Raw genomic sequence first — 11,975 nt, 5'->3', positions numbered from 1 at the left:
ATATATATATATATATATATATAAAATTTGGTCAGAACAACATCTTTTTCCCATCAAAAACTGGGTTTTCAAATGTCCCTTATAGTAAGCCTCCATCGTCTGTCTTCACAGCATAGCATACAGCTGTTACATCATTTTCTTTCTGTTTCCCTGGTTGATCTATGATAAACTTGCAAAGAAGACGTCCCTTTGCCTGAACAAGGCTCCGGAAGAAAATGTTGGTAGTGACACCTGGAAGATTATATATTTTTCCAAAGCAGACAGATTTACTTGTGACGATTTAGTCTCTCAGAAGAGAAGATCCCCCTGTCTTTTGTGTGCGTTACAGGTGGATCGCAAACATTACAGTTTTACAGTAGAAGGTAGGGCAGGGCGGCACCCTAGGGCACGTCTATACATGCATTAAGATGCTTTAGTTAATGTGCATTAAATCTAGTACCTCCATTGCAAGGTACTAGGAAAATGGACATTAGCCTGTCTTAATGTAGATTAACTAAAGAGTATGGTTTTTAGTGTGATGCTTAATGCACATTAGCCTATTTTAGTGCACATAGCACATTTTTAGTGATGCATTAATGCACATTAAAAGAGGCTAATGCACATTAAAGCACACACGTGTAGATGCACCCCGAGAGACTAACTGATTCATGGAGGCAGAAGCTTTTGTAGGCCACAGCCTATTTCTGCAGATGCTATGAATGGACTGAAAGAAAGAAAGGGTTTTGCATAAAAGGGGAAGGGGGGGCATTTCTAAAAAAACCTCTCGCTTCAGTTCTAAATGCTACTAATAAAGGCAGTTCCCATTTTTTTCCAAGGGTTTTGCATTTAGATGCTGTTTATTCTTTTGAAGTCAGCTCTAGCTGGTAAAAAGCATCAGATTTCCCCTCCTCCCCCTGGAGCTCTTTTGGTGGCTGACAGCAGGCAGAGGAAGGAAGGACCTCCACAAGACAGCTGGTGCAACCCATTCAGCTTTCACGCCCAATGCTGATGCTGCTCTGGGCACGTTGCCCCTAATTGTGAATGGAGAAGGCAGCACCACAGAGGAGCACGATGGGCCCATTTCATGCCCGCTGTCTCGGAAGTGGATCTGGTGCAGCTGCCGTTCGTGGTGACCAGCACCGAGCATCCCCGGGACAATATTGGCAGCAAACGAAGGTAGCCGACGCCACCTCTGATGCTGCCGACAGCTCGTGTGCAAGAGGAAACCCATTCACCAGCATCTTGGGGAGATGTCCCGTAGGCCACCGAAGAGCTATCCATAGTCGTTCTCATTCCTCCTTGCCCTGGGCTAGATCCAAATGGGAATCTAGAGGTTAAAGGTCTCCTGTCCCATCGGCAGTTCCCAGCATCATTCAGGCTCTTCCACTACCCTCGACCCTCCTTTGAGATTTCTTGACTCTGCTACTTGCAGACCTAGCTGTGACGGGTTAGCATTGTTTTTGTGGCGGTCCCATTGCAAGTCAACCGCGTTTCACCCTAGCGAAGGGCAGGCCCTGTTTACGTGCTTGCGGGTGGGAAAATGCAGTAGACAACATATATTTCTGTGCCAGCCCTGCTATAGAGTTCAACTCCAGAGCCCACTAAATCCTGTCCCCTGGGGAGAAGCCTGGCTAGATCCTTAAACCCGACAGAGTTGGCAGCTGCTGGGCCATTTCTGAAGTGGATCCAATCTGGTATGAGTTTGCTACACTTTCATTTGGTCTCCGTCGTCCAAACAAACAGCGGAGTCCAGAATCCCAAGCTGTGTTTTGCAATGGACGGGCTTCAGCGTCTGGGAACTGGTTCGGCTGCAGGGCAGAGATGGAGACGGTGCGATTAACCGTTTAGAGGGCCAGAAGGGGAGGCTGTGAAGGAAGACGCGCTCTCGTATTTGAGGAGCCCGGTCTTTGTCTCGTAGACTTTTCATAAATGCCTCTGAGCCACGTGGCGTGGAAGAGCTGTAAGAGATCTGTCTGTCTCCATTCCCATGCCATGCTCCAAAATAAAACATAAAATAAAAACCCAAAGTTTCACAGCAGTCTAGAGGCTGACTGGGATTAAGTCATCCCAGTTTCTGTAGCCAAATGGCACCCCGATATGCCCCGTGGTTAGTGTCTTATACAGCTACTTTTGCTCCCCCAAGGTAAATGGGTGCAGCTACACCCGTGGTTCCTAACCTTTTTTTGCTGTGACCCTAAATTGGCCACTAACAGGACCTCCCAACCTGGCACCGCGGGGGCAGCTGGGAGCAGAGTGCGGCAACGGCGGCCCAGGAGCGGGGGAGCCGTCATTGCCACCTTAGTGCACAGTGGTCTCTCCTCACCCGCTCACCCACCCACTGCTCCCGGGCCATGCGTGTGAGTGTGCATTTGCGTGTGCGTACAGGTCCTTCACAACCCTACTGAGGACCCCCTGTGACCCTGATTTGGGTCGCGCCCCGAGGTTGGGAACCAATGGTCTACGCATTCATTAATGCGTCATAGCTATGGTGCATTAAGTTTAGTACTTGCGTAGCCAAGTACCGCGCAGTAGCACCGGCGCACGGCTTTCTAGTGATGCTAACTGTGCAGTAGCCTAATACTAGTGCCCAGTAGCGTATTAGCACGGGTTTTGCCCGGCACGCTACTGCGCCGTGTTATTTGGTCACTGCATAGTTAGCGCCTCGTGTAGACACCCAGTGAGTAGGTCCCCATTTACAGCAGGGTTGGCTAACGCCATGGGCACTACCCCGGAGTAGGACTGGAAAGACATCTCCAGGCCCAGGGGAGAGAGGCGGGGTGGGAAACGGGTCCTGGTTTCGAGCTGTGCCAGGCCAGGTGGAGGGAGAAGCGGGAAGGGAGAACGAATCCCCCCAGCACTTTCCATCCAAAGACTCCCAGGTCCTCTGCTATCTTATATCTGGGTCAGACATCACCTGGTGCTGCAGCATCTGCAGATCCGCCCTCGTATGAACGGGCCTCACAGCAAATGTGCGAGGCAAAGAGTATCCTCCAAATTTTACAGCTGGAGAATTTTAATGGACAGCCAGGGGGAAGGCGCTCTCCCGAGCTCACAGGAGTTGCTGACGGCGCCAGAAAGCGAACCGGAGTCCCGACGCCGCGTCTCCTCCTCTGCTCCCCACCACAGACACGTCTTTCCTTTACACAACGCTCCCTTACAAACATTCATAACTTTCCTATTCCCTTTTTGGACCCGCCTCGACCATTTTTATTATGTTCCTCTTGTGGAATTTTTATATGATGAAAAAAATATATCTACGGGAGTTTTGCATGCTGCTAAATTGCATACATGTAACCGAACCGGATTGCTTTCTCCTCCGTTGAACGATGCTTACGTTCGACTCCTAGATGGGCCTGTTGGTTTAGGGCGCGTGTACCTTTAAACCGAAGTTTGCCCAAATCCAGGAAGAGGAAAGGTCAGCTGGGCTGTAGCATCCTCGTTTGTCCTGCCAGACCAAGTTTTGCTTCATTTTCCAGCTGTGCTGACTCAGGTCAAGAGACTTGCTGAAGGTCATGTCTTTAGTCGAGAGCTTAGCGAACAAGGCTTCCTGCTGCCAGCTCGGTGTCCACCGCGTGACCCCCTCTCTCGTGGGTCACGCCCTGCCTTAGAGCCACTCACGTCTTTTCCTTTGAGCCGAACAGGCTGCTTTTTGGCAACGGAGGATGAAGTTTCCAAACAGCTGCAAAGCAGCATGGGAGAAGCCACAGTGGAACGGGGCGCTGGTCTAACTCGTCTTGCAATTTGCAAGCATCTGGAACGCCGTCGAGGCTGGAGGCTTTCGACGCAGGCAGAGCTTCGACACACCGTGCGATAAATACCTGCTCTGCCGGGATCCCAGCGCGTGACCTAGAGCGCCAGGACTGGAAGATGCTCTTGCGTGCCTCCGAGCCAGGATCGCTGCAGAGTTTGCGCCCACTCGGGATTCCCCACTTTCTTCTAACCTTCCTCCCAGCATTCGCAGGGGCTCGTCACTGCCGCATGATGTCCCCCATTTTACAGATAGGAAAACTGAGGCACAGAGCCGTGAGATGACGTAGCTGGTCAGTGGCAGGTGTCCTGCCTCCTACGCTCATATTTAACGTTGCAAACCATGCTTCTTTCTTGGCTGGATACAAGCTGAGACTGTCTAGCATCGCTACGCTGGCTTGCCCGTAGCGGGACACGTATCCCCAGCAGTTCTACATACCGCTTCCCTGGACACCTTCGTGTTTATCCTGTCATTTCCTTCACGCGCATTGCAAACCAGTCTGGTTTCTTCATTTTAATTACTGTTTTCTGCCTGGGTTTGTTTCTGGATGCTCTTCGGTTCTCGCTCCGCTTGCTGCAGCTCTCGTTTGGAAAGGCCCTGCAAATATTCGCCGCGCTGAGCCAAGCCACGTCCGTGTCTCGGGATAACCTCGCTTTGACCTGCCTGTCCATTGCACGGCAAATTGTTTGCTCTCTAATTAGCCCCCGTGCGCTCCGGTTGCAATCCAGGCTGTACCGTGTAGATCTGGCCCGGAGCGGTGAAATAAAGACGCCTGGCAGCCGATTTCCAGCACAGGCTACGTGCTCTCCCTAGAGGCGCTCCTCCAGTCCTGCTGGGATTTGGGGAAGATATTGCAGTACCCTTCATGCTACCCCTGGGATAGTCTGCAGATCTTCAGGACCTTGGGCCCTCCACCATGAACCCAGGTGGTTTGCCCATTTTGCAATATCCTTGGCTCCAGCGGTTCCTTGCCGGCTGCCCCCCCAAAAGCAAGGCACTCCAGTGGTTTCGTAGCCTTCTTCCCTGCCAAGGGTTTTATTTTCTTCCAGCACCACGTCATGAAAGTGTCATGCAAAGAAGAACAGGCGAGAGAAGCTGGCCGCTCTTTCCTGGCTCCGGTGACTGGAGTGGGGAGCAGGCAAGCATCGAGTCAATGCCAGCTGACTCAAAGAGATCCAACAGACTCATGACATGTTGGCTACTTAACCGGTAACGGCGACAACCAGTCTTATTCCTACCACCCTGACTGGGATTCAAGCCAGCCTAAAACTGAAAGATGTTGTAGTTGCACATACCTTGGAGAAGACTTCTTACCCCTCTTCTGGTGCAACCTGAGCCACCCCCCCCAGCCCAGGGGTGAATTTTATGCCCCTTTCTGTGCTATGAAGCATCCATCCAATTGCGAATGGTCCGGTGCAAAGTCCCCGTTTGGATTCGAGTCTGAACCATCTGAAGAACAAGGGTTTTGATCCAGTTTGGGTTGGGGGGCTTCTTCAAGCGGGCGAGCGGCAAAGTTGAAGAGGTCCAGATCTGACGTGCTAGCTTAATGCGGTTTCTTTCAGGGATTCCCAGGATTGACAGGCCTTGTAGGACAGGCAGCACAGGGGGAAGTGGTCATCTCAGGGATGGCAGATGACAGAGCAAGCGGCAATGGGCTCAAGTTGCAGGAAGGGAAGTTGAGGTTGGATATTAGGAAAAACTGTCTCACTAGGAGGGTGGTGAAACACTGGACCAGGGTCCCCAGGGAGGTGGGAGAGTCTCCATCCTAGGAGGGTTTGAACGCCCAGGTAGACAAAGCCTGGTCCGGGATGCTGTAGTTGGGGCTGGTCCTGCTTGGAGCAGGGGGTTGCACTAGATGTGAGCTCCCTTCACACCTCATTTTCCAGGTTTCTATTATTCTAGATTAAGCAGCTAGAGAGAAACCCTGGGCCGTGGTGCAGCTAGCAGCCCCGGTCACTCGATATCCATTGCAGCCAAGATACTGCCGGGAGCGCGACCGATTACAAGAGGTGGTGATTTGCATCTGAAACCTCAAGAGTTAAAGCCCTTTCTAACCTCTTCTCCCCTTTACAGGAACAGAAAAGCCTGTAAGATCAGTAAAAACGGGTTGCCATGACGCCAGAAACCATGTTTCTTTGGCTGAGATGTGCCAAAATCTCAAACAGATGTGGCACCGCAAACAGAGGTTCCCTTGGGGCTTCGCCAGGAGGGCCGGAAAATGCCACAGCGTCTAAGCATGTTCGGAGCCCGCCCGGAGCCAGCTCAAAAATAATGTCCTGTGTGCGCTCCCGTCATCCCTGCCGCACAGCTGGGCTCCGAGGAGCTGAACAAACAGCCGGGCTGGAAAGGTTTGAAAGGAAGCTGCTGAGTCGGGCCTTCTGCTGAAAGAGCACCTGCCTTTTTTCATCTGCCTCTTTCTTTCTCTGCTGCTTTCATTTTTTTTTCTTTTTTTTTTGGTTTATTTTGTTGTGGTTTTTTTTCCTTTTTTTTTAAGGGCCGAGTTTATGGTTTCTCCTTTTGCAATAAGCCAAGCCAGGGGCCTTTTGCTGGAGCGTGTTCTTGGCTCGGACCCTGGTGTATAGACCCTTTGCAAACAGGCAAATGTCAGCTTGCTTTCCACGGCTTGAAAGGAGCCTTCTGCGGCCGTAACGCTGTCCTGGCGGAGGTGGGGGGGGGGGGTGTCTCAAGAGGCTGCAAACACCTGGGGAGTGGGTGGGATGGCGGATGGAGGTATTTCCCTGCCCTGAAGGGTGGACATCCTACAGGAAGGTGATGGGTTTTTTGTCCACGTTTCTGATTGGAACGAGGAAAGTTTCCCGGCGAGGGGATCTGCCGTGTTTTTTGTCCAGATTGTTTTTTCAGGATGAAAATCCAAATCATTTTCCCCCTTTCAGGGGAAATTTTGAAATTTTAAACTGGTTTCCCAATGCGGAAAGACTGGGGAGTTCATTGAATCATAGACAATGAGGGTTGAAGGGAGCTCAGGAGGTCATATCCAGTCTAACCCCTACTCCAAGCAGGACCAGCCCAACTACATCATCCCAGCCAAGGCTTGGTCTACCTGGGTCTTCAAAACCTCCAAGGATGGAGAGTCCCCCACCTGAGGCTGTGCCTAGGCAGGTTGAATGGCTGCCTGTGTTCGACTTCTCAGGTCTTTCCATCCCTGGTCTTTCCTAGACCCAGCACGTCGGATGTGCAAGTAGAGTTCATTCTGCTCTCGTCCCTTCATGCCCCCAAGCAAGGTGAGGGGTTATCCTTATATCCAAGCCCCCTGGAAGCCATGGTGAGGGGATGGGATGGATCTAACCATTCAGCAGGGCTCTCCCAAGGGTGGGGTAGGATCCCAGACATGATCCAAAGAGTCATGAGGATAGACCCTGAACAACCACCAAACAAAATCAGGTCTTTACCCCACAGATCTTGTTATAAGGAGATAATATGTGGGTGCAAAATAACGCATGGGGGAACACAGGGATTCTTGATAAGACAATCAAAGATTGTCTAATACAAGCCTAAGGCGCGGCGATGTTGAAACATTGCCAGGTTTTCTGTAGGCATCATAGGAAAGAAGAGGTTGAAGGAGGGTGGAGAAAGTAAGTGTGGCTTTCTTATTGACCGTCTCTCACCGGACAAGAACTAGGGGGTCTTCCAATGAATATAATAGTTTAAAATGAATGCAAGGAAACTCTAATTCCACGCTGGGTGACAAAGCATGGACCCCATGGCCACCAGATGTGGGTGGAAGCTGAGATTAAAAAAAGGGACTGGACACTGAATGCCGGTGTCATTGGCAGGACAGGGACAGGAGTCACCATGAAACCTGTTGGCTTGCTTGGGCTGGTAAAAATCCCATGTGATCAGGTGTCATTTTTGGCCAAACCTCAACCTCAGGGCCAAGCTAAACCTAAGCCAGTTCAAGCCACTGCACCCTGGACCACAAACCCTCTCTGTGGACTACCACCTTAATGGGGTGGAGAGGCTTGCATATGCCTGTGACCCTAGGAGCAACACTCCTGGGAGTCTTGTCCTCCTGGTAGGGTCACCCCTGGAGGTAAGGTCAAAGATGAGGTACCAGATGAAGAGCAGTCCAACACAACAGACGTGGAAGGCGTACTTCTCAATGTCTACGAAGGTGGATGAAGACTGCAGTGGAAGAGTAACCCCAGTTGAGTTGGATCGCCTTGCCACTGGACACGGGTTTCTCCAAAATCCATATGGTTGTCGATGAGCAATGGCCTCCCCATGTAAAAACAAGTCACATGCAGGCCCAACAATTTTAACCACCACCTGGGGCATCTGCCAGAGAGTCTGCAGCACTAGGGTTGACCATCGACCATCAATGGACTCATCTACAACCCTTTACTTGACTCATGGGCACGATCATCCTCAACCACGAGGGATCGCCACCGCCAACAAACCACAAACACGGCGGGTGTGCTTAGCCAGGCAGAGCAAGCCCAGTGCTAACAAAGGGACCACAGAAAAGCAAAGTTGTCCCCAGGAAATTCACAGTACTCACAATATATGCCACCCTATTGCCAGGAGTGATTCCGGGCCTGGCGTTCTGCAAGTGACTGATAACGGTACGTGATGCATGCACATCTCTTCATCTATCATCAGTCAAAAAAGGGTCTTTTTTTTTTTTTTTACCCCCTCCTCCCCTCGCCCTGCTCACTTACATTTATCTAGCTTAAATATTTGCCTGCCTGGCAGAGTTTCCGTGCACAGAAGGAGACGACGGAAAGGCTCCAGATGGTTGCACAATGCAATGCCCCCCCCCCCACCCCTCCCACCCAGTCACTTAAAAAAGATTTCCCAGCGCTGGAGTTCAAATCCTCGCAGGGAGCAGGGACAGGGCCAGGCACGCACGCGCTGCATCTGATCTAATCTCGCCGTGCTCCCAGCGCCGCGTTATGCAGGCACCTTGTGGGGTCAGCTCTGAACAAGCCCGCTCGGATGGCTCTGAGCAAGGTGGATGCCAGCTCCCGTCCTCCCACGTACCCTGCCCCAGGCTGGATAGGAGGTCTCACCTTCCCTGTCTCTTTGATCTCAGCTTCATGGCACATCTTCCTTTATTGCTAGGCTCAGAGAGGACTCGAGAGTTCATTGCATTACAGTTGTATTGCATCCGTCTTACAGCAAGGCACATGCCCAGAAAAGATGCCAGCAAGAGAGAGACCATGAAGAAAGGGGGCAATAAAAAAGGGGGGGATTTGAATAGCAGCCGTCAACTACCAGAAGGGTTGTTTGAAAGAGGATGGAGCTGGGCTGGTCTCAGTGGGGGCAGACGACAGGACAAGGAGCAATGGGCTCAAGCTGCAGCTAGGGAAGTTGAGGTTGGATATTAGGAAACACTTTCTCCCCGGGAGGGTTGGGAAGCACTGGAGCACGTTACACCGAGAGGTGGTGGCATCTCCATCCTTGGAGGTTTGCCGTTGCGGCGGGCTCGCAGCCTCCAGAGCCTTTTCTGTTCTGCTTTTGAGACTGGGAAGCAAAAGAAAAAGAGGCAATTCAGCTACAATCCCCCTCGTCTCCCCTTTCTGTTTGTCTCAGGCGCAGGAAAACCACCGCTGTTGCAAAGAGGAGAAAGTGGATGAACCAGTCCAGGTTCCTCCACCCTCTTTCTAGCTTATGCACGTCTCTCAGGATCCCTTGTCTTCTCCTTCATTAGCCTGGCGTCCCCGACGACACTGCAACGAGCCTCCAGCTCCTGGCTGGAGCCTGCAGCTCCTTGGCTTTAGAGGACTTGGATGGGAGTTTGTTCAGGACATGTCAGCATTGCTCCTTAGTCAGCTGAAAGAGGAATGTGAGGCTCTTGCATAGATCCCAAGCGTCCTGCCTTCCCCGGGCTTTCTGGGCCAGTGGAGCGATGATTTAGCACTAGAGATATCAAATTCGGGGGGCCCACCGGGCACTGCCCCGTCACGTAACCCTGCAGGCCCATGCACCGACCCCAGGGATGGGTGACCTGGTCCACGGCCTAGCCGCCGGGAGGATTTCAGATCTCTGCCCTGCCGGTGCGCACCTCCCCAAGATAAGACATCGACATGCAGAGCAGCAGTTTGGCAGCTGCATCAGGTTGGCTGGACCCCAGCTGTTTTTTGTTTGCTGGATTCCTTCCACTCCCTCTCATCGTTTGTGTTTTATATAACCAATTGAAGGTTGAATATTAGCGATTCAGGTCAAAGGTTTGCCTTCAAACGGCGTATCTCGCTTTTTCCCCTGGGTTCCCCGCTTGCTTGCAGAGAGCCTAAAGCTGCGTGCTCGCTCTGCACGGGGGAAAGTGAAGTTGCTCTAATTGTTAAATACCAGAAGAGATGACCTGGAGCGGGTGTGGGGCTTCGAGCCAGTTACAAGTGGTGTCTTGCAGGAAAGGTTTGGTTTATTTGGGGCAAGGGATAGGACTAGGGGACGTCTTGAGGCTCTTTCTGCCCCTGCTTTTTTGGATTCCAAGACATTCAGGAATTTGTCCACCCTCCAGTGAAGTGTCATTATCTCGAGGAGGCGCGACACTTCAGCGCGTGCAGTGCCGAGAAAGATTACGGCCGCTGAAAGTGGAAGGAAGTTAGTTTAGAGGGTGGCCAGATGCCTTCAAGCTAGGACTGGCCTGGAAGCACTAAGGGATGGGGTTGTAAAGGCAGGCAGATCGTGGACTGGCCGTGGCAGCGTCTGCCCCCGGGACTATCCCTGACCTGAGGCTTGAGAGGAAAGCAAAGCATCCTTGTAATGAGAGACCTGCGTCATCCTACAGTCACGCCATCCCGACCACAGCGACAGCGACCTCGGGCCCTGACCGTGATGACGGACAGTGCCTGCAATGATTTATTAATTGCAATCAACGGTCCTTCTGCTCGTACAGCGACGCGGCCCTGTTTCCGAATGCCTTTCGGGATTGACCTGCAGCGCTGAGCTCCCCTGGGCTGATTAAAAAGTGTGCAGAAATATATTTCCTTTCTCCTGGCCTTTTCATGGTGTGGCATAGCCCCATCATCTCTCTGCTCCAGGAATGAGAAACCAGATGGTCTCCAGCAGGCCATCAAGTCCATGAGAGCTGTCTTGGACCTCTTCTTACTGCTCCTTTTCTCTGCAGAGTGTTTTCCTGCGGGTACTCGTCCCCCTGAGGGCCGGTGCTGAGAGCAGGGGTCCGGCGGTGCTTTCTTTGCCTTGACTGGTGTTTGAACAATAACTTCCCCGTATCAGGGCCCAGGGTCTCGCGTGGCTGCAGCTGGGCAAGATTAGCTGCTGCTTCGCGGGCCTCAGTTTGCCTCTCCCCGTGTCTCCCACTCGGTCCGTGCATTGCTCGCCATGCCTCTGTGTGTCTCGCTGAGCTGGATTTTTGTGAGACCTAAGAGGCCTTGTTAAAATATCCCAATAAAATATGATAGCAGCTTTATAAAGTGCACAAACATGAACAAGTCAAAGCCATAAACATGTCCCCAGCCGACACGGCTCTGCACTCGAGCGAATGCCTGGAGCTTTCTGCAGGGAGCAGGAACGCGAGGGATGGTGACGGGGCGCTGCACCGGATGTATTTCCCCAACAGCCCCCATCTTAAGTGGGGACCATACAGCAAGCAGCCTAGAGGAGACCCCCGGCTCAAATAGCTCCGTAGCCCCCATCTTAAGTGGGGACCATACAGCAAGCAGCCCAGCTAAAATAGCCTCTGGGCAGGCACCTTTGTCCTCCGCTCGGCTCTGTTACACCCAGTCCCTCCCCGGATCAGAGCCGTGCAACGATCGTGCCCTCGGACTACAGTGCCAGCAAGCAGGCTGTCGCCTTGTAAACCTTCCCACCCTGTCTCCCTGGCTTCCTCTGCATGTGTGTGCCTGCACATCTCATTAGGACGCCAGAGTTTCTGTTTCTATTTCCCCCCCCAAAAAATTTTTTTTAATTGCTTATTAAATAGTTGTCCTTTATCTGTTTGTTGCTTGCGGTTGGCCAATTATTTCGTAGGAATCTTAGGCATCCTCCTGGGAATGATCTGGTGAATGTTAAATTCGCTGTCATCCCACGAGAAACATGTGGAGAAGCAGCTGGGACGGAGGCACCGCGGAGAAGTAGCCGGGGGATTTTCCCTCCTTCCTCGGGAAATGCAGCAGAAAGGGGCCTTCGAACCACAGAAACATTAGCACCTCTCTCGATGGCAAGTGCATTCGCTCCCGCCACCCACGTGCACCCCAGGAGAGGAGTAGTAACAACGGAGGGATGCTGGAATGAAGTCTCGTATTATCAAGCCTTTCTTTGGTCT

This window comes from Alligator sinensis, unplaced genomic scaffold (assembly GCF_000455745.1).
Source record: "Alligator sinensis unplaced genomic scaffold, ASM45574v1 scaffold991_1, whole genome shotgun sequence".
In the NCBI taxonomy this organism is placed as follows: Eukaryota; Metazoa; Chordata; order Crocodylia; family Alligatoridae; genus Alligator; species Alligator sinensis.
This window is presented reverse-complemented; position numbering follows the sequence as displayed.